Genomic DNA, 22,804 nt, shown 5'->3' with positions numbered 1-22,804 from the left:
AAGTCTTTGGTAACCTGAAAGTTTAAAGTTTTGCTTGGATGACAAATGGAATTAAATTTAATTGGACATTTAGGTCTTTTCCAAAGAGGATAAAATGCCAAGTCATTGATTACTGAACATAGGTTTGTGCTTTTGACTTCTTACAGCAAAGAAAATAAGAATATTTAAATCTGTTAGTAAGCATGGTTTGTGCTTAACTGATTCATAAATTGGTATCTAAAGAATTCTGTTATAACCATTCACGATTAATAACTAACTAGAGGTTAATAACTAAAGGTGTTTCTAAAAGTACAAAATTCTGCTAACTGTAAGATTGATGGAAATAAAGGAAGCAACTCTGTATGTAGGAAAGTTGTAGAAGGTTTATGAAGGGAAATCATTCAGGAACCCAATGAAAACCTGGCTATGTTTCTTAACCGACTTACTGAGGTGCTGACTCAATACACTCGCCTAGACCCGGCCTTTCCAGCAGGGGCGACTGTTTTAGCTACTCACTTTATTTCTCAGTCAGCTGCCGACATTCAGGAAAAATTAAAGAAAGCAGAGGAGGGCCCTCAAACTCCCATTTCTGATCTGGTGAAAATGGCATTTAAAGTCTTTAACTCCTGAGAGGAGGCAGCAGAACTTAAGCGCCAAGCCAGACTCCAACAGAAGGTACAACTGCAGACCCAAGCCCTGGTAGCAGCCCTGAGGCTGGCAGGTTCTGGGGTCAACATTAGGGAGCACCTAACCGCGTCCCTCCGGGGGCCTGTTTCAAGTGGGGAGCCGAGGGACGCTGGGCCCGTCAATGCCCCAATCCAAAAGCGCCTACTAGGCCGTGCCCTCAATGCCGCATGATGGGCCACTGGAAATCTGACTGCCCAGCCTCGGGGGATTCTCGGCATCACCACGCAGGGGAGACCCTAAGACAGTGAGTCCTGCCTTCCAACTTCTCGGATCAGAGGACGACTGATGGAGCCCAGACTCGGACACCCCTCTCACCCATGCCGAGCCCAGGGTCACACTCCAGGTAGCGGGTAAGTCCATTTCCTTTCTGTTGGACATGGGGCTACCTATTCTGTCCTGCCTTCCTACTCGGGTCCTACTCGTCCCTCCCCAGTTGCAGTTATGGAAATTGTCGGTACTTCCTCCACTCCAAAGGCCACCCCACCCCTTACGTGCAGCCTGGATGGGTTCCCCTTCTCACACTCCTTCCTCATCATCCCTTCCTGCCCTGTTCCCCTACTGGGCAGGGACATCCTCCACAAACTTCAGGCCACCATTCGTCTCTCTCCCTCTCTCTCGACTTCTGCTCACCTCATCCTCCCTCTACCCACCTCTGACTCATCCTCTATCCCGGATTGTCTCCCCCCATAGACCCACAGGTATGGGACATTTCCAGACCTGTAGTAGCAACCCACCATCGAGGACTTAAGATCATCAGCCACCGCCTCTGGCAGCAGGGTCTCCTTATTCCCATTAACTCTCCAAGCAACTAGATGTCACCACTCAGGGATGGCAGCCCTGCTTCAGGGCCCTAGCGGCAGCCACTTCTCTTACAAAAGAGTCCCTCAAACTTACCTTAGGATAGCCCATCACGGTCTTCTCCCCCACCATCGACTGGTAGACTTAGTCAGCCACAAATCCTTGGCACAACTCACTCCTTCCCGTCTCCAACTCTACCACCTGCTGTTCATAGAAAACCCCCAGGTCACACTCTGTCTCCTCTCGCCTAAATCCCGCCACTCTCTTGCTGACACCTTCGTCTACCCCCACTACTTCCCATTCCTGCTCTCAACTCCTGGAAGAACTCTCTCCCTCCCATCCAGGACTTTCAGACCAGCCGCTGCCTGACCCCGATTGCACTCCGTTTGTGGATGGGAGCTCCCTCATTAGCTCCAGATGGACGGCAACACGCGGCCTATGCAGTGGTCACCCTGGACGCTGTCATAGAAGCGGCCCCCCTTCCCATCAGGACTACTTCTCAAAAGGCAGAACTTGTGGCTCTTACCAGGGCCCTTCACTTATCTGAGGGCCAACGGCCTCAAGGAACAACTCACCAAACTCGCTCTTGAAAGCCACCTCTCTTGGCCAACCCTTCTCCCACTAGCACTCACCCGTCTTAGGGCTTCCCCTCATGACCCGTCAGGACTCAGCCCCTTTGAGCTCCTGTATGGCAGGCCCTTCCTACTCAATCACAAACTGCCTGCCTCTCCTCCACCCCTCCTATCTTATCTGCCCTATCTGACCCTCTTACTAGCCCTTCTAAGGGCTCCTGCAGATGCAACCATCCCCGCCCCCAACAGCCCGGGCGGAGACTTCCCCCAGGCCCTAAATCCTGGGGATCAGGTTCTCCTACAAGAATTCACCCAAAGTCCTTACAGCCCAGGTGGACGGGCCCCCATACTGTTATCCTCACAACTCCCACAGCGGCAAAACTCCTAGGACACCGCCTGTGGGTACACATCTCCAATCTAAAACCAGCCCCACCGGGGCGCCTGGGTGGCTCAGTGGGTTAAGCCGCTGCCTTTGGCTCAGGTCATGATCTCAGGGTCCTGGGATCGAGTCCCTCATCAGGCTCTCTGCTCAGCAGGGAGCCTGCTTCCCTCTCTCTCTCTCTCTCTCTCTGCCTGCCTCTCCATCTATTTGTGATGTCTCTCTGTCAAATAAATAAATAAAATCTTTAAAAAAAAAAATAAAAATAAAACCAGCCCCACCACAGGATGGCTGGACTTCCCAAACCCTGGGGCCCACGCAGTTGCGGATTTCCTGCACCACTTCTCCTCGCCCTCCTCCTTCTACACCCCACCTATAGCTGCCCCTCCGGTGACCCTGGGTTCAGATGGCACTTCTTCCTAGTGGAAACTTGAACCCATGGGGACACCACATGGTCTAGTCAGCTGGTCACCACAGATTGCCAGTGCGGAGGGTGCCTGCCCTAGTGGAAATATCCATCCTCTCCACCCCCCTCCCATGACAGAAAAGGGCTGTGTTTCTTCCCCTGGTTATTGGGGTCTCCTTGGTGTCTTCCCTAGTGGCCACTGGGCTTGACACCAGGGCCCTAGCCCACTCCATAGATGCTACTCGAGATTTATCTGAACAGCTCCAGACAGCTGTGGAGGCCTCAGCAGAGTCCTTGGCATCCCTACAATGACAGATTACCTCAGTGACCCAGGTAGCCCTACAGAACCGATGAGCCCTGGGCCTGCTCACCACAGACAAGGGAGGAACCTGTTTATTACTCAATGAAGAATGCTGCTATTATATCAACAAATCCGGTATAGTCAAAACCAATATTGATGCCCTGGCAAAAATCCGTGGCTCCCTTCATGGCCAGCATCATCCTGAAATAAACCCCTCTCAATGGTGGCTCTCCTTAACAACCTGGCTCCTTCCGATCCTAAGTCCCCTTATTCTCCTCTGTGTATTAGCACTAATCACCCCCTGTGTTCTTCGCATCATTCAGGATCGTATCCTAGAGGTTTCCAGGGTCACTGTCAACCAACTCCTCCTGCATCCCTATACCTGCTTACCCACATCCAAAGGACCCTATAATGACATCCCTTCACCAGCAGGAAGTACCCAGATCTGAATAGCCGCCCCTATTACACCAAAAAGGTTAGAATGTCAGGTCGGTGGTTCCTGGAATGGAGGAGGAGCAATAGAAATGAGCACCGGGCGCACCTGGGTGGCTCAGTTGGTTGGGAAACTGCCTTCGGCTCAGGTCATGATCCCGGACTTCCAGGATCGAGTCCCACATCAGGCTCCCAGCTCTTTGGAGAGTCTGCTTCTCCCTCTGACATTCTCCTCTCTCATGCTCTCTCTCACTCATTCTCTCTCAAATAAATAAATAAAATCTTTAAAAAAAAGAAAGAAAGAAAGAAAGAAAGAAATGACCGCCAGGGCTGCCGTCTTCCCGTCCCCTCCCCCACCTTTCCTTAACCCTAGACTCTCCCACCAAAAGGGTGTACGCCCAGGTCACGTCTCCATAGGTAACCCGATAGGAGTATCAGGAGCCCTCACCCCATACCTTCCGATCACCAAATATGGATGTGAGCCCATGCCTTACCTTGGCCCGATAAAAGACCCCCCCCACTCCATCCCAGTGCCACTTCCCCCACTCCCCTTTCCGGAGTTGAGGAACCTCACCGGAGGGTGCCCACCTCCTCCCAGTGCAACTTTCCTGGCTCCCCTTCTCCTGAGCCCTGAAACTTCTCCAGAGATGCCTTTAATAAATCTTGCCTTGCGCCTACCTCACCTGGTGTTGAGTTTACCTCGCCTGCAAAACCTTACATGCACCACCATGGGTGTAGCTTGTATAACCAGCTCCTATACCGTCCTGGGTGCCTCCACCACCCATCGGCTCCTGCTTCTCCTGCCCTCACTATCAAGGAACAAACAGCACCCTCTTGGACTTAAACCACCCGCTTCATATTTCCCTATAGGTACCCCAGGTTGAAAAGAAATGACAATGGAGAACAAATTGATTGACTTTGAAGTGGACATAGGTGCAACATATTCTGTATTAAAGTTAATTTGAGTTTGTTGGTTTAATTAAGATAGGCATGTCTATCTCAATTAGTTCCCAACATTAAATATAACACTTTTATTCTACCAAAGTTTACTGAAGATCAAATAGGCTCATGTTATCTCTTGCGATTTTTCAACAAAAGATGGTTTCAAATGATGGTTAAATTTGTCTGTCTCAAAGTTTGTATGGGTAATTGCTAAAATAGCTTTCACAGTCTTTGGTAACCTGAAAGTTTACAGTTTTACTTGGATGACGACAACTCAGATTGAATTAATTGGATATCTAAGTCTTTTCCAAATAAGACAAAATAACGAATCATTAATTACTAAAATAAGGTTTACTTGCTTTTGGCTTCCTATTCATGAGGGAACAGAAGGCTGGCTGAGGACAAAGCAAAAGCTGACACCCAGCAAACTTCTCCCACCCCCACTCCTGGATGGGACATATGACATTCTTTAGAAATCTCCCAACTATCTTAACATTAATACCTTGTTAGAGGGAAAAATGACCTTGACAATGGCAAGGCCTCAAGCTTATGAAAGTTCTATTGAAACCTCCCTTTCAGCATATGAAAGTTCTTTAGCATATGAAAGTTCTATTGAAATCTCCCTTTTCCTTCCCCACCCTCATGGTACAGAACCTGCCACTCCTCACAACCCTGGGGCAGCAACTCTTACTGCCCATGGGTGGAGTCCCCGGTGCTTTATTTAATAAACCACCATTTTGCACCAAAAATGTATCAAGAATTCTTTCTTGGGCATGGGCTCCGGACCTCACCCCACTGAACCTTACCTATATTCTAGAACTTCATCACTATTGCAGAGAAGCTGAGTGTAAGGACCTATTTAGGCAGAGCGCTTCTATCCGTTAAACAATAACCCTGTTGTTTAACCCTTAAAATGTCCCTGCTCCCCTTCCCCTAGGGGACTTACTTAAAAACAAGTCCCAGAAACCAGCTCCATGTAACAAAGCCCGAATACAAGGGTGGGTCAGGCCAGGTGGAGACATCCGATAAGTAGGGGGATGTATACTGTCTTCCTAGTTACCAAGGAGTATGGGCCCTGCCCTTTGGGCTCCTTTTGGTCGCCAATTCTGACCAAGGTGATAGGCTGGTTCAAATATCTACTAGGGTAAATTGTAATTCAATCAGTCACTTATGTGTGAACTAACATGACTGTGCAGCTTTCTCTGTGTGTTACAATTTCATTGGCCACCTGTGCGTGGCCAGGCCCAATCACATGGCCTTTGCCCTTAAAAGCTAGTCTGTGCAGCAGAGAGAGGTCGCCCTCTCTGTAAGAGGCACAGCCTCAAACGTTCGGTTTGATTCTTGATGCTTGGCATGAAATAAAGCTTTGCTTGACCTTCGCTTTGTATCAGTCTCTCTCCTTTAATTATGGACCCATTATTGGGGGACCCAACATTGGGGACCCAACACTGAGGATACTTGGGTCTATCGGTAAACATATTTGATGCTTTATCAAAAGATTGTACCACAGAAAAACACATTTTTACAAAATAGTAAATGTATCCATAAATTTCAGATCTAAAGAATTCCAGTGTAACACACAGTTCGTAACTGGCTACTATTTAGTTTTCATTAGACACTAAGGTTTCTAAGTGTTAAAATTCTGCTAAATGTAATTAAGACTGATGGAGATAATGAAAGCAACTTTGCAGGGGGAAAAATGTGTTTTTGATGAGAAAGATATAAGGCATGGGAATTCATTTTGTTGGGGTGGGGGAGGTAATTTTGTCCTAAAATAAGACGGTAGTCTAGAGAGAAAGGCTTAGGCCAAATCTGAATGAGACAAAACAAACAAACAAAAAAGCTACAGAAGGATTGTGAAAGGAAATCATTGGAAAGAATCGTATGTGTGGTCAGGACAAATGTTGAAATAAATAGATTTTAAAGGTACTCTGGCACATGATTAAAATTCTGCTTTACTCTGTGAGAAAAAGACACCGTTTTCTTGGATTGTCGGTTTGCACTTGATAAGAAATTGTAAACAAAGTTGTTTTATTTTCCTTGCCCAGAAAATCAAATTTTGTTTTGTCTTTATGGGGTCTTGGGTTACCTAAGAAAGTTAAAACTTCTCAATATTAAAAAGAGCTAAATTTTGAGAACAACTATGTAACCCTACCTAATTGTCATTGGAATCACTTATTATCACCTTGGGGAGATAAATAATGAAGTTTTAAGTTTTATAATGATGCATAATCCTATTTAGGCATGTGCTTTAAAACTTTCTGAGGGTTTTAACAAACTTCCCACAAGAATTGTAAATGAAGTCTTTTATTTTACTAATTAGGCTTGTTTATTTGCTATCTTCAATTACATGGGAAGCACTGTCAAACAACTGATGATAAGCCTTAGGTTATATTGTAGGGGTAATGCTATGACTGTTTTAGAAGCTGTATGAAATCCTGAAAGTTTTCTTATGTCCTGGTATAAAGTAATCACTGGATGTTCTGATTATGAAAATGTTGTGTAGCAGAAAGAACTGGGTTTCCTTATCAACTACATTATACTGAACTTTCCTGTTATCACCAACTCTCATCAGATCTTTAACCATGTCCATTTTTTAGTCTTTTGTCAGTTATAGTTATTATCGTGATGCTCCTACAAAATGTGTTTTGTCTTCAAGAAGACCCATGAAATGAACTTTTGGCAAATACAGGTATCTGATATCTTTAAGATCATAAAACTAAAACAAATAAAAATTTCCAGAGCTAAGGGGGAAAGAAGCTGCATTCAAAGAGATTAAGAATTAGTAATATGGGACTAAATAAATTGAGAAAAATGGCCATATTTTTTATGAGTCTTATTTGAAACATTGCTGGTTCTCTAATGTTAGCTCTTCCAGATTAAGGAAACTTGCTCATAAGAGATCCATGATATACAGAAATATGATGAAATGTTCTTTTGTTCTTTTGGGAACAACTTGAAGCACTTTTACTTTTCTCCATACCTGAACCCTCTGAAATTCAGAAACTCTATAGAGTATCCTTTCTTCCAATGCAAATTATAATTTTTGCCATACGTTCCATAAGAATCTGTTCTCTTTGTACCAGGTCTCCATTGGAAACACTGGTTATTTTACCAAGGCTTTGACTGGAATGTCCTATTTGAGAGAGACATGCATAGATTCAGATATGAGCAGACAGCTTTAAGAACTAAGGTTGACTTTATGGACCAATAAATCCCCTTGGAAATGCAGTCTGGCACCCCACTCACAGAGTTCCCAGCAGCCTCACTAGGTGAGTAAAGAATGTTCCTTCCTGGCAGGTGCAGGAACCTCAGGATATTTGGGGGGTCTCAAGAAGTGGAATTTGCCCAAATCTACAGGTATTGCAGGCATGTCTGACGACAAGTATGTAGCATGGTTTCTGGCCTCAAGAGGCTATTAAAATTGTTCAATCTAGGGATGCCTGGGGGGCTCAGCCAGTTAAGCGGCTGTATTTGGCTCAGGTCATGATCCCAGGGTTCTGGGATCGAGTCCTATATCAGGGTCCTTGCTCAGTGGGAAGCCTGCTTCGCTTCTCCATCTGCCTTCTCTACCTGCTGCTCCCTGTGCTGTTCTCTCTCTCTCTCTCTCTGACAAATAAATAAATAAGATCTTTTTAAAAAAACTTTCAAAAATTGTTCAATCTAGAGATTCCTTATAAAAAGCTCCAACAATGCAAATTTTAAAAAGATCTATATGGTCAATCACTATTCTTGTTGAGCTTATTATATAAATAAATAGACCAAGTTTGTTAAAACTGGACTTGCTTACAAAAAAATTAATCTTGTTTTGGCTATCTTTGGTAAAATGAGGGTGATTATAGAGAAAAGTATGTTTTAATAACACATTTTTGTAGATATTGGATTTTAATACCATTTATTATAAACTAGACTAGATACTGAATGCTTCCTGAAATATCTGGCTATGGCTCTCCAAACTAAGGTTTCCAATCTTTTTTTTCATTCTCTCAGCTTGAAGTCAATCAAAACTAAAACTGGGAGGAGTAGTAGGAGACCTAATTCAACAGGTCTCCTGAAGTGAGCTAGGTATTACCAGAACACTCTGAGCACCCATGACATCAGCCTGAGATGTAAGATTATACACTTCTGGATCTCTACAGGGACAGTGGATCATCAGTGGAGAGGTACAGAGCAGTTGGGAACACAAGGACTGGTATCAGAGGATAAACAGAAGGGGGAGGGAGCCACCAGAAGTGAGCCATTGGAAAGTAATACCCCGATATGAAAGTGTCCTGTGGTTGGGGACCAGCAATAGCTTAGAGAGCAGTGGCTGTGAGGCAGGACAGGACTGATAGCAGCACTCAAACAGAACAAAGGGACTTAAGGGACAATTGCTCGTACAAGACAGCCACAGGTTTAGACCTAAGCGTACAATCCAGGAAGGCCACAGCACGGGCTTGAGTTGGCAGTACCTGGGTCTGTGGCCACCACAGCCACCTCTGCTGCCTCCACTGCCATTGGGGCTGAGCGCATCCAGGGTGAGTTCCAATCAGCAGTCCCAGGAACCACAGCTGCCAGGCCCAGGCTTGCCCAGACCAGTATCACTCACAGTTTTGGTGGCACAGAGGTACAGAGACAAGCAGGGGCCTCAGGCAACCACTGGTGCAGACACCTCCGAATAGGTGCAAAAAGCCACCAAAGAACAAAAATCTCCAGAGAACAAAAGCCTCAAAAACTGGTTTCCACAGACCCCAGCCCCTTGATAAATGGCAGGGCAACTCAGCCCAAGTTGGATTGACTGAAAAACAATGCAGCAGACCCCTCCTCCAGATGACAAGATGAAAGAACAAGAGAACAACAACAACCACAGGGTCCCCGTGAAACTTTAAAACCCCAACATCATGGGCAACAATATAGTAAGCTCCCAGTATTGCCTCACAGCCTGTGTATTTCATAGATACAACTTTTTTTTAATTTGTTATCATGATTCTTGTTTTACTTTTTTAAACCTACTTACCATTTCAACTAGATGTCTAATACACCATATTCCATAGTAACTTTTTAACTGAACTTTTTCCATACATATACTTTTGTTTCCTTTTTTTTTATACATATAAGCTTCAAGGTAATCCTTTTTCCCTATTCAATACTATCTATCTATCTATCATCTATATACCAGTTTTAATTTCCCTATATCTCTGGAAAGTTGAGACCTCTATCAAAGATAACAAGATATAACCAGGAAGAACTGAAATACCCTTCCTCCCCACTTCAATGGCTTGTAACCACATTCCTGTTTTCTACTTTTGTTGATGTTTCAGTGTGTTTGTTTTTGTACTTCATAAATCTTATTCTTGGAGTCATTTTGCAGGGTTTTCTTTTCTTTTCTTTTTCTTTTTCTTTTTTCAGTCTTTTGTTCATTTTTGTTTTTGTGTGTTATAAATCTTATTCTTGGGGCTCATTTGTCTGGGTTTCTTTTTTTCTCTTTCCTCTTTTTTTTTTTTTTGCTTTCATTTTGGTGGGGATTTCTGATTATTCTGAAACTTTCCAGGGTGTACCTTGCCTGGATCATGGTTGATATCTTCAGCTATGCATCCCCTCAACCACCTCTCACCAAAATGACTAGGAGGAGGAAGCCCCAACAGAGGAAAAATTCAGAGACTGTGACCTCTGCCACAGAACTATTGGATCTGGACATAAGCAAGATGGTGGAAATAGAATTCAGGGCAACAATTATCCAGACAATGGCTAGGTTGGAGAAAACCATTAGTGGCAACATAGAATCTCTAAGGGCAGAAATGAGAGCTAATCTGACAGAACATAAAAATGCTATCAATGGGATCCAACCTAATCTAAATACTCTAACAGCTAGGGTACATGAGGCAGAAGATCAAATTAGTGACCTAGAAGACAAAGTGTTAGGAAAGAGGGATCAGGAGGCCTGGAACAAACACCTTAGAAACCATGAAAACAGAATTAGGGAAATAAATAATGCCATGAAATATTCCAATGTCAGAATTGGTGGGATCCCTGAGCAGGTGGACAGAGGACTAGAAGATATGGTTGAGCAAATCCTAGCTGAGAATTTCCCTATTTGGGGAATGGAACAAGTGTTCATGTCCTAGAGGCAGAGAGGATACCCCCCAGATCAATGAGAGTAGAAAGACCTCCAGGCATGTGATAGTAAAGTTTGCAAATTGTAAATTTGGAGAAAATGTCTTTTTTTTTTTTTCAGTCTTCCAAGAAGAGTCATTATTTATACTCTGGAGGAAAATGATCACTTCTGGGCCCTCCCAGGAACAGAAAACTTAATATGAAACATGAACATGTAGAAACAGCTTGTTGTAGGAAGGAGGGAACATCACGCAGGAAAGTCCCCTGTTCAGCCATGTCCCATTTACTTAGTGAGGAGAGGGAGGGGCCACATCATCATGGAGCTTGGAGACCCCCTAAGTCTACTACCACCACTCACAGATGAGGGGCAGGGCCTTGCAGAGCCTGGGGTACAGCCAGAGTCATATGGCTGCTTAGTGACAAGCCAAGGATTAGAACCGAGGTCTCCGGCCCTCTCCCATGGCCTAGGAGAAGGTAAAGGTACCCATGGACATGGCAGGAACTGAGAGATCACTTTTATTTTTTTGAGGCAGGACTCATGATTCCTATGTGAGTGAGGCAGAAATATGGGCCTGTGTGAATTCATGAAACACTTTTCTAACCTGGAAGTTCAGGATCTCCCACCTCAGCTGTGACTAGCCAGCTCAGGACAGGGTGGCTAGCTGGTATGCTTATTTGTAAGCACCAAGTCTTAACATAATAAAGAGTGTGCCCATTCCCCCTGCAGGCGAGTCAGGGAGATAGTGGACTTTCTAGTCAACAAGGGGAAGGACCACTGGCCAGTGACTCCTCCAGTAAGAGAGACCCGAAGCCCTGGATCCTAAACAGGCAACAGCTTCAAATGAGGACTGACCCACCAGTTTGCAACTGCTGCTTCAGAATGATTTATGGGGGATGGGCTTCCACTATCCTCTAGACTCTACCATCGTTTGGGGACAGGCACTAACTCCCCAGGCCTGGAGGGCCCTGATACCCAAGGTCTGCTAAAGGTATGTGTGCTGGGCATGTGCTGCTGTGCAGATTGGTGCTGTCAGGGATCCAGAAAGACAGGGGTCTGCAGAGCCTAGGTCACAGGATTCAGCTCTTGCAGGACCCAGTGTGTGCCTAACTGCAAACTCTACTCTGCACAAATGTGCATGGTCCCCCTGAAGGCAGAGATGGAGGAAGTTGTCCTGCTTTCCCAGCATCAGCCCAGTCAACTGGCTAGAGTATCCTTCACAAGAAGCTTGATTACTGGTGAGCCCAGGACACCATCAGGCAGCCAGTCCCAATGGGGACTGACCATCTTCAGTTTAAAATTGTCACCTCAGGAAGATTTTGGGGGAGTAGGCTCTGTCTACCCTGGAAGCTGTGCAGTTTTGAGGTCCAGCCTGAACCCAACAGGCCTGGGGGGCCCCAAGAGCCAAAGGCTAACTGACAGAGTACAGACCGCACATCCATGGGGACACAGTTCAGAAGAGTCTGGAATCTGTGACTACAGTCTTTAGTTTAAAATCGTATTTATCTGATATGAGAATCACTACCCCGGCCTTCTTTTGAGGCCCATTGACATGAAAGGTGCTTCTCCATCCCTTCACTTTCAGTCTGGGTGTATCTTTAGGTTCAAAATGGGTCTCTTGTAGACAACATATGGATGGGTCCTGTAGTTTTATCCAATCTGTAACCCTGTGTCATTCTATGGGCGCATTTATACCATTCACATTGAGAGTGATTATTGATAGATACGTTTTTATTGACATCGTGTTACCTTTGAAGTCTTTCTTTCTGTAGATTGTCTCTATATTTCTGTTCAATGCTATTCTTAGGATTTTTCCTCTTTTATAGAACCCCCCTTAATATTTCCTGCAATGTTGGCTTGGTGGTTGCATAGTCTTTTAAGCCTTGCAGGTCTTGGAAACTCTTTATCTCTCCATCCATTTTGAATGTCAGTCTTGCTGGATAAAGTATTCTTGGCTGCATGTTCTTCTCATTTAGTGCCCTGAATATATCTTGCCAGCCCTTTCTGGCTTGCCAGGTCTCTGTGGACAGGTCTGACATTATTCTGATGGGCTTTCCTCTGTAAGTGAGGAGCCTCTTTGTCCTAGCGGCTTTCAAGAGATTATATCTACAATTATGATTCCTCAATTTGACTATCAGGTGTCTTGATGCTTTTTTGGAATCTATAATCTTGGGTGGAGACAGTTCAGCCTCTAGTACATGAACGCTGGTTCCATTCGCAAGATTGGGAAAATTTTCATGAAGAACTTGTTGCACTATATCTTCTAGACTTCTTTCTTTCTCCTCCCCTTCAGGGATTCCAATAATTCTGAAGTTGGAACGTTTCATGGCATCATTTATTTCCCTGATTCTGTTTTCGTGGCTTCTAAGCTGTTTGTTCCAGGCTTCCTCCTGATCCTTTCTCTCTATCTGTACCAGGTCATCTGTAGGGAGAGGCTGGGTTTCAGTAGTGGGCTATTGGGTGTTCCTGGCCACTGCCTCATTCCAAGAGCTAATCTGCACAAATGTGGATATTCTTGCTCCTGAAGACACACCTGGAGGGCTCTGGAATGCCTTGTCAGAGCAGGGCAGTGCAGGGTGGTTTGAGATATTCTCCAGTAGGAGACATCTGTGAGTCTTGATTATCCAATGACCAGAACATCATCAGGGAGCCAGTCCAAGTGGGGAGTAAGTGCGCTGGCTTAAAGCAGCCACCCCAGAAAGATTTTCTGGGAGTCAGCCTTGTCCACACTGGTGGCTCTGCAGGTTTGGGAATCAGCCTGAGCCCAGCAGGCATGGAGGTCCTAGCAGCCCAATGTTGCTGGCTGACACAGTACAGACCCTCTTAGAACACACTGCTTGTCTCTTCTGCTTTAGCATCTGAAGGGCTGACTGAACTCCCATTTCCTCTCGTAGTGTGTTATGGTAGTCATTATACAGGGCACCATTAGTTTTTGATGTAGTGTTCCAAGATTCATTGCATGCTACACCTGGTGCTCCATGCAATCCTTGCCCTCCTTAATACCCATCGCCAGGATCACCCACCCACCTCACTCCCTCCCCTCTAAAATCCTCAGTGTGTTTCCCGGAATCCATAGTCTCCATGGTTCATCTCCCACTCCAATTTCTCCCCCTTCATTTTTCCCTTCTCCTAATTTCCTCCATGCTCTTCCTTGTATGTTTCACAAATAAGTGAAACCATATGATAATTGACTTTCTTTGTTTGACTTACTTCACTTAGCATAATCCTCTCCTATCTTTACCAGATGGACCTAAATGGCCATCATCTGCATGTCTCCATACTTATTCTCTGTATCATATTATGTGTACAGCTTGGATTTAGGAACTCTCTGGGTCTTCTCACCTCCTGCTTTTCCTTCCTCCTTGCCTGCTCAGTTGGTTCTGCCCACTCATCATCTACTCTTCCATCATCCCATCCACACACATCTGCTCCGTGCCCGTTGTGTGCAGTAAGCATGACAAGCACGAGCATTCTGACCTCTAGGAATACCTGTTTACCATTTTTTTTTTTAACAGCCAAGTTGGGTATCTAGGCTTTCTACCAGTAACTAAAACTAATTGAATTTAAGCTAGAAAATTACTAACACTTTCGGTTAGGTCAAATTAGTTTATTTAAATAAAATGTGACTGAATCCGTTATGAAGCTAGAATGATCTTTTTATAGAACTTGTGTTGGTAGAACATCAATTCCTATTTTTGTCCAGTTGATTTCAAAATAGCAATGATAATACAGTAACCCTGAGCTTCTAAATAGACATTTTACTGAAAAAGATACAGGAAATAGAAAATGTTACTACTCTGTTCATTCCTGTTTTTGCATTATAAATAATAACCTGATGCTAATAAAATTGATCATTAAGGGACCATTAGGGAAGAAACAAATAAGTATGGCTTATGACTTGATAGCTGTAGGATATCATTTTAGTAGCTGAAAGTGTCCTAGGTCTTTTTTATATTAAGAATATAAGTATGCTTAAAATATGACTTCTAACCTTTTGAATTGTGTGAGAGGTGAAAAGAAATGGGGTCACTTATGTTGAGATGTTTTAAAATGGAGCCCAAGGCCATTAAGGCGGTGGGTCTTACACATGTTGTCACTGGGTGGAAAAATGAACTTTTGAACAAGGCCAAACCAGGAATATTCCAGGGGCTCTGTAGGAACATCTGCAACTTGCAGCAATAACGGACTTTTGCTCAATGATGGCTCTAGCCATCAGAGAACCAATTTTGTTTAGCTGAGATTAGTTTTCTACCACCAACACCAATCATAACTATTTTTTTAAAGATTTTATTTATTTATTTGACAGAGAGATCACAAGTAGGCAGAGAGGCAGAAAGAGAGAGAGGGAAGCAGGCTCCCCACTGAGCAGAGAGCCCGACGTGGGGCACAATCCCAGGATGCTGAGATCATAACCTGAGCTGAAGGCAGAGGCTTAATCCACTGAGCCACCCAGGTGCCCCCAATCATAACTATTTTTAACATTATATAAGCATTCCCTGTTGTTGTAAAAACCCTCAATTTTTTTGTTCCCTAGTGGGACACAATATGGGTTACTACCTGAATCAATGTTCCTGAATTACATGTCTAAGACCCCAAATAAGTGCTTTTGTTTTATTTCAATTTTGCTTCTTTTTTCAAGTGACGAGGGGTAGTTAGTAAAGCAAGGTATTATTACATTACATTACATTATTTTACATTATTATTTACATTATTATTACATTACATTACATTATTACATTACAAGTTTTAACTGCAAATATTGAGTTATTGGGTGCTCTAAGAGGATGCTAACCATCCTGGAGAATTGTGACCTTTGACACCTGCTCTACTGTGGATGAGAGACAAAGGAAATGTATGTCTTCCTCCTTTCCAAGCATGTACTTGGAGGTGTTGAATGGATAGGAAGAGAGCTGCCACTCTTCTGTGATCCGGTGTCCACACACCCTGGGCCCACTGCAAGATTTATTATCTGTGATGCCAGACCTGCAAGGGGCTGAAAATAGTCCTTATATTTTCAGGGGGACAGGATACTTTGTTGAAATGAGTGAGCCTTTATGGTGTTTTCAAATTATGCCTCAAAATGCTTACACACTACTCCATTGGGTCTTTGAGCAGAAGGGTCCTTTGTTGTAGTATGCAGTGAGGGAGTGGAAATGCATGGAAAATAATGTTGTGGCTTTACACAGAATTACATAGAGAGAGTCAAAAGAATGATATTTATCAGTAAGTCTATAGCAACGTTATGGCAATAATGCAGGCTTACAGTCCTTTGACCTGCCTTCCTTTTAAGGTATCCCCCTGATCTCTTCTCAGTACCCTGGTTTTCCAGGTGCAAAAGTGAATCCAGTCTCACTAGGAAGCTGCTCCCTCCACATCTCATCTGCCCGTGACTCTACAGAATTGTCAGTTACAGCAACTACCTTTTCTCCTAGTAATGATGCTCTGCATCTTTAGAGCTTTTCTTTATCGTTAGAGCTGAAGAAAATCCCCATGCTGGAGGATCCATCCATACAATGGTGTGAAGGTGCTTTGGGTGTTCCATAATAGTTGCTGCTGAGAACAGTGATTTTTTTGTTTGTTTGCTTGTTTGTTTGTTTGTTTGTTTTGGTTTGGTGTTTTGAGAGAGAGGGAACATGGAGGCAGTGAGAGACAGAGGGAGAGAGAGAATCCTAAGCTGGCTCCACACCCACCATGGAACCACCACAGGCCTCCATCTCACAACCTGGAACATCATGACCTGGGTTGAAATCAAGAGTCAGATGCTTAACCAACTGAGCAGCCCAGGTGCCCTACGATCTTGATAGTTCTGATCAATCATTATTTGTTGCTGAAGAAGGTTTGGATTGGTTGGACTGCCAATACCTGATGTGAAATTGGAAACTTGTGTTTATGAACACTAAGATGGTGGATGTGTGTGCAGTGGATGGTGACTTAGTTTATGGAAATACAGGGAAGGGAAAGCTGTGTTGTACAATGTGTGACCCAAGGCTTTAGAGTATATAGAGTCCATCCACTGTTGACACCAAACATATTGAGCAAGATCTGTTAAATTCATTATGTATGATATAAGTCACCTCCTCTTCTTGCATGGATTATAGAATTTGAATTTTCGGGAGGGAGGCAAGATGTCAGAAGGGTAGGGGACCTCGTTTTATCTGGTCCCCTGAATTTAGGTAGATAACTATCAAATCATTCTGAACTCCTATGAATTCAGACTGAGGTATAAGGAAAGAACTGCTGGAATTCTACAAACCAAAAAGTGACCACCTTTTGCAAAGTAGGAGGTCTGGAGTATCTGAGGGGATATCTCAGAAGATAATCATTGGAGGGAGGGAGCCTCTGTAAACTGGTTACTAGAAAGTGATATAGCCCCAGAGCTCAATATTAGAACCTTTATAAATCTGCTCCAATGAGAGACATCCACGCCTGAAGGGTGCTCAGGTTGGAAGCAGGACAGAATCCTAGGTGTGACAGTGTGGTCATACAATCTCCAGGGTCACAGAAAGGACAGGGGTGCATGAGCAGACAGAGTTGCTAAGCATTGGAATGAAGAAAGCAGTGAGGGTCAGCAAACCCGGGAGAGGACCCTCAACTCCGTTTGCCATAAACCATGAACTGCAGCAGGATCCGGTGACAGCACTCCTGCAGGTGTCCTGTGAAGGAGAGAAAAGTGGCAGCCCTCTGACTTCCTCCAGCAGGGATGGCATGGGAGTGTGCACATTTGGGCAACCCCTCAGAGTGTAAGGGTACTGCAAAGGACAGAAAACTTGTAGCCATATGACTTCCCAAGAAGGACAGCATGGAGGAGTGCCTGACCAGGTGACCACTCTCTGTGCAGGTACTCTACAAAGGACAGAAATTCAGGGAGCTTTTGCATTCTGCTGGGAGGATCCGTGCAAGCACACACCACAGGAGTCTTTAGACTTTGGCACACACAAAAGTGAAGACCACTTATCCCTGAGGGTTTAGTGAAGAGAGGGGACTGCCATCTCTCTTTTTTTTTTTTAATTTTATTTTTTATAAACATAATATCTTTTTATCCCCAGAGGTACAGGTCTGTGAATCGCCAGGTTTACACACTTCACAGCACTCCCCAATGTCCATAATCCCACCCCCCCAACCCCCCTCCCCCCATTAACCCTCAGTTTGTTTTGTGAGATTAAGAGTCACTTATGGTTTGTCTCCCTCCCAATCCCATCTTGTTTCATTTACTCTTCTCCTACCCCCTTAACCCCCCATGTTGCATCTCCTCTCCCTCATATCAGGGAGATCATATGATAGTTGTCTTTCTCCAATTGACTTATTTCGCTAAGCATGATACCCTCTAGTTCCATCCACGTCGTCGCAAATGGCAAGATTTCATTTCTTTTGATGGCTGCATAGTATTCCATTGTGTATATATACCACATCTTCTTTATCCATTCGTCTGTTGATGGACATCTAGGTTCTTTCCATAGTTTGGCTATTGTAGACATTGCTGCTATAAACATTCGGGTGCACGTGCCCCTTCGGATCACTACGTTTGTATCTTTAGGGTAAATACCCAGCAGTGCAATTGCTGGGTCATAGGGTAGTTCTATTTTCAACATTTTGAGGAACCTCCATGCTGTTTTCCAGAGTGGTTGCACCAGCTTGCATTCCCACCAACAGTGTAGGAGGGTTCCCCTTTCTCCGCATCCTCGCCAGCATCTGTCATTTCCTGACTTGTTAATTTTAGCCATTCTGACTGGTGTGAGGTGGTATCTCATTGTGGTTTTGATTTGTATTTCCCTGATGCCGAGTGATGTGGAGCACTTTTTCATGTGTCTGTTGGCCATCTGGATGTCTTCCTTGCAGAAATGTCTGTTCGTGTCCTCTCCCCATTTCTTGATTGGATTATTTGTTCTTTGGGTGTTGAGCTGGATAAGTTCTTTATAGATTTTGGACACTAGCCCTTTATCCGATATGTCATTTGCAAATATCTTCTCCCATTCTGTCCGTTGTCTTTTGGTTTTATTAACTGTTTCCTTTGCTGTGCAAAAGCTTTTGATCTTGATGAAATCCCAATAGTTCATTTTTGCCCTTGCTTCCCTTGCCTTTGGCGATGTTCCTAGGAAGATGTTGCTGCGGCTGAGGTCAAAGAGGTTGCTGCCTGTGTTCTCCTCAAGGATTTTGATGGATTCCTTTCTCACATTGAGATCCTTGATCCATTTTGAGTCTATTTTCATGTGTGGTGTAAGGAAATGATCCAATTTCACTTTTCTGCATGTGGCTGTCCAATTTTCCCAACACCATTTGTTGAAGAGGCTGTCTTTTTTCCATTGGATATTCTTTCCTGCTTTGTCGAAGATTAGTGGACCATAGAGTTGAGGGTCTATTTCTGGGCTCTCTATTCTGTTCCATTGATCTATGTGTCTGTTTTTGTGCCAGTACCATGCTGTCTTGATGATGACAGCTTTGTAATAGAGCTTGAAGTCCGGAATTGTGATGCCACCAACTTTGGCTTTCTTCTTCAATATTGCTTTGGCTATTCGAGGTCTTTTCTGGTTCCATATAAATTTTAGGATTATTTGTTCCATTTCTTTGAAAAAAATGGATGGTACTTTGATAGGAATTGCATTAAATGTGTAGATTGCTTTAGGTAGCATAGACATTTTCACAATATTTATTCTTCCAATCCAGGAGCATGGAACATTTTTCCATTTCTTTGTGTCTTCCTCAATTTCTTTCATGAGTACTTTATAGTTTTCTGTGTATAGATTCTTAGTCTCTTTGGTTAGGTTTATTCCTAGGTATCTTATAGTTTTGGGTGCAATTGTAAATGGGATGGACTCCTTAATTTCTCTTTCTTCTGTCTTGTTGTTGGTGTAGAGAAATGCAACTGATTTCTGTGCATTGATTTTATATCCTGACAGTTTACTGAATTCCTGTACAAGTTCTAGCAGTTTTGGAGTGGAGTCTTTTGGGTTTTCCACATATAGTATCATATCATCTGCGAAGAGTGATAGTTTGACTTCTTCTTTGCCGATTTGGATGCCTTTAATTTCCTTTTGTTGTCTGATTGCTGAGGCTAGGACTTCTAGTACTATGTTGAATAGCAGTGGTGATAACGGACATCCCTGCCATGTTCCTGACCTTAGCGGAAAAGCTTTCAGTTTTTGTCCATTGAGAATGATATTTGCGGTGGGTTTTTCATAGATGGCTTTGATAATATTGAGGTATGTGCCCTCTATCCCTACACTTTGAAGAGTTTTGATCAGGAAGGGATGCTGTACTTTGTCAAATGCTTTTTCAGCATCTATGGAGAGGATCATATGGTTCTTGTTCTTTCTTTTATTAATGTGTTGTATCACATTGATTGATTTGCGGATGTTGAACCAAGCTTGCAGCCCTGGAATAAATCCCACTTGGTCGTGGTGAATAATCCTTTTAATGTACTGTTGAATCCTATTGGCTAGTATTTTGGCGAGAATTTTTGCATCTGTGTTCATCAAGGATATTGGTCTGTAGTTCTCTTTTTTGATGGGATCCTTGTCTGGTTTTGGGATCAAAGTGATGCTGGCCTCATAAAATGAGTTTGGAAGTTTTCCTTCCATTTCTATTTTTTGGAACAGTTTCCAGAGAATAGGAATTAGTTCTTCTTTAAATGTTTGGTAGAATTCCCCCGGGAAGCCGTCTGGCCCTGGGCTTTTGTTTGTTTGGAGATTTTTGATGACTGTTTCAATCTCCTTACTGGTTATGGATCTGTTCAGGCTTTCTATTTCTTCCTGGTTCAGTTGTGGTAGTTTATATGTCTCTAGGAATGCATCCATTTCTTCCAGATTGTCAAATTTGTTGGCGTAGAGTTGTTCATAGTATGTTCTTATAATTCTCTGTATTTCTTTGGTGTTCGTTGTGATCTCTCCTCTTTCATTTATGATTTTATTTATTTGGGTCCTTTCTCTTTTCTTTTTGATAAGTCTGGCCAGGGGTTTATCGATCTTATTAATTCTTTCAAAGAACCAGCTCCTAGTTTCATTGATTTGTTCTATTGTTTTTTTGGTTTCTATTTCATTGATTTCTGCTCTGATCTTTATGATTTCTCTTCTCCTGCTGGGTTTAGGCTTTCTTTCTTGTTCTTTCTCCAGCTCCTTTAGGTGTAGGGTTAGGTTGTGTACCTGAGACCTTTCTTGTTTCTTGAGAAAGGCTTGTACCGCTATATATTTTCCTCTCAGGACTGCCTTTGTTGTGTCCCACAGATTTTGAACCATTGTGTTTTCATTATCACTTGTTTCCATGAATTTTTTCAACTCTTCCTTAATTTCCTGGTTGACCCATTCATTCTTTAGAAGGATGCTGTTTAGTCTCCATGTATTTGGGTTCTTTCCAAATTTCCTCTTGTGATTGAGTTCTAGCTTCAGAGCATTGTGGTCTGAAAATATACAGGGAATGATTCCAATCTTTTGAAAACGGTTGAGACCTGATTTAGGACCGAGAATATGATCTATTCTGGAGAATGTTCCATGTGCACTAGAGAAGAATGTGTATTCTGTTGCTTTGGGATGAAATGTTCTGAATATATCTGTGATGTCCATCTGGTCCAGTGTGTCATTTAAGGCCTTGATTTCCTTGTTGATCTTTTGCTTGGATGATCTGTCCATTTCAGTGAGGGGAGTGTTAAAGTCCCCTACTATTATTGTGTTATTGTCGATGTGTTTCTTTGATTTTGTTATTAATTGGTTTATATAGTTGGCTGCTCCCATGTTAGGGGCATAGATATTTAAAATTGTTAGATCTTCTTGTTGGACAGTTCCTTTGAGTATGATATAGTGTCCTTCCTCATCTCTTATTATAGTCTTTGGCTTAAAGTCTAATTGATCTGATATAAGGATTGCCACTCCTGCTTTTTTTCTGATGTCCATTAGCATGGTAAATTCTTTTCCACCCCCTCACTTTAAATCTGGAGGTGTCTTCAGGTTTAAGATGAGTTTCTTGTAGGCAACATATAGATGGGTTTTGTTTTTTTATCCATTCTGATACCCTGTGTCTTTTGATTGGGGCATTTAGCCCATTCACATTCAGGGTAAGTATTGAGAGATATGAATTTAGTGCCATTGTATTGCCTGTAAGGTGACTGTTATTGTATATTGTCTCTGCTCCTTTCTGATCTACTACTTTTAGGGTCTCTCTTTGCTTAGAGGACCCCTTTCAATATTTCCTGTAGAGCTGGTTTGGTATTTGCAAATTCTTTCAGTTTTTGTTTGTCCTGGAAGCTTTTAATCTCTCCTTCTATTTTCAATGATAGCCTAGCTGGATATAGTATTCTTGGCTGCATGTTTTTCTCGTTTAGTACTCTGAATATATCATGCTAGCTCTTTCTGGCCTGCCAGGTCTCGGTGGATAAGTCTGCTGCCAATCTAATATTTTTACCATTGTATGTTACAGATTTCTTTTCCCGGGCTGCTTTCAGGATCTTCTCTTTGTCACTAAGACTTGTAAATTTTACTATTAGGTGACGGGGTGTGGACCTATTCTTATTGATTTTGAGAGGGGTTCTCTGAATCTCCTGGATTTTGATGCTTGTTCCCTTTGCCATATTGGGGAAATTCTCTCCAATAATTCTCTCCAATATACCTTCTGCTCCCCTCTCTGTTTCCTCTTCTTCTGGAATCCCAATTATTCTAATGTTGTTTCGTCTTATGGTGTCACTTATCTCTCGAATTCTCCCCTCATGATCCAGTAGCTGTTGGTCCCTCTTTTGCTCAGCTTCTTTATTCTCTGTCATTTGGTCTTCTATATCACTAATTATTTCTTCTGCCTCATTTATCCTAGCAGTGAGAGCCTCCATTTTTGATTGCACCTCATTAATAGCTTTTTTGATTTCAACTTGGTTAGATTTTAGTTCTTTTATTTCTCCAGAAAGGGCTTTTATATCTCCAGAGAGTGTTTCTCTAATATCTTCCATGCCTTTTTCGAGCCCGGCTAGAACCTTGAGAATCGTCATTCTGAACTCTAGATCTGACATATTACCAATGTCTGTATTGATTAGGTCCCTAGCCTTTGGTACTGCCTCTTGTTCTTTTTTTTGTGGTGAATTTTTCTGCCTTGTCATTTTGTCCAGATAAGAGTAGATGAAGGAGCAAGTAAAATACTAAAAGGGTGGCAACAACCCCAGGAAAATATGCTTTAGCCAAATCAGAAGAGATCCCAAATCGTGAGGGGGAGAAAGGGGATAAAAAGAGGTTCAGAAAGAAGAAAA

General features: G+C 43.1%; 1 pseudogene; it reads right to left on the bottom strand.

Moving 5' to 3' along the window:
• Positions 1-17,175: 17,175 nt before the first annotated feature.
• LOC111152436 overlaps positions 17,176-22,804 on the bottom strand; it is an 11,300-nt pseudogene continuing 5,671 nt past the window's right edge.

This window comes from Enhydra lutris, unplaced genomic scaffold, assembly GCF_002288905.1.
Source record: "Enhydra lutris kenyoni isolate GAN:26980312 unplaced genomic scaffold, ASM228890v2 scaffoldscaffold28, whole genome shotgun sequence".
Lineage (NCBI taxonomy): Eukaryota > Metazoa > Chordata > Mammalia > Carnivora > Mustelidae > Enhydra > Enhydra lutris.
This window is presented reverse-complemented; position numbering and strand designations above follow the sequence as displayed.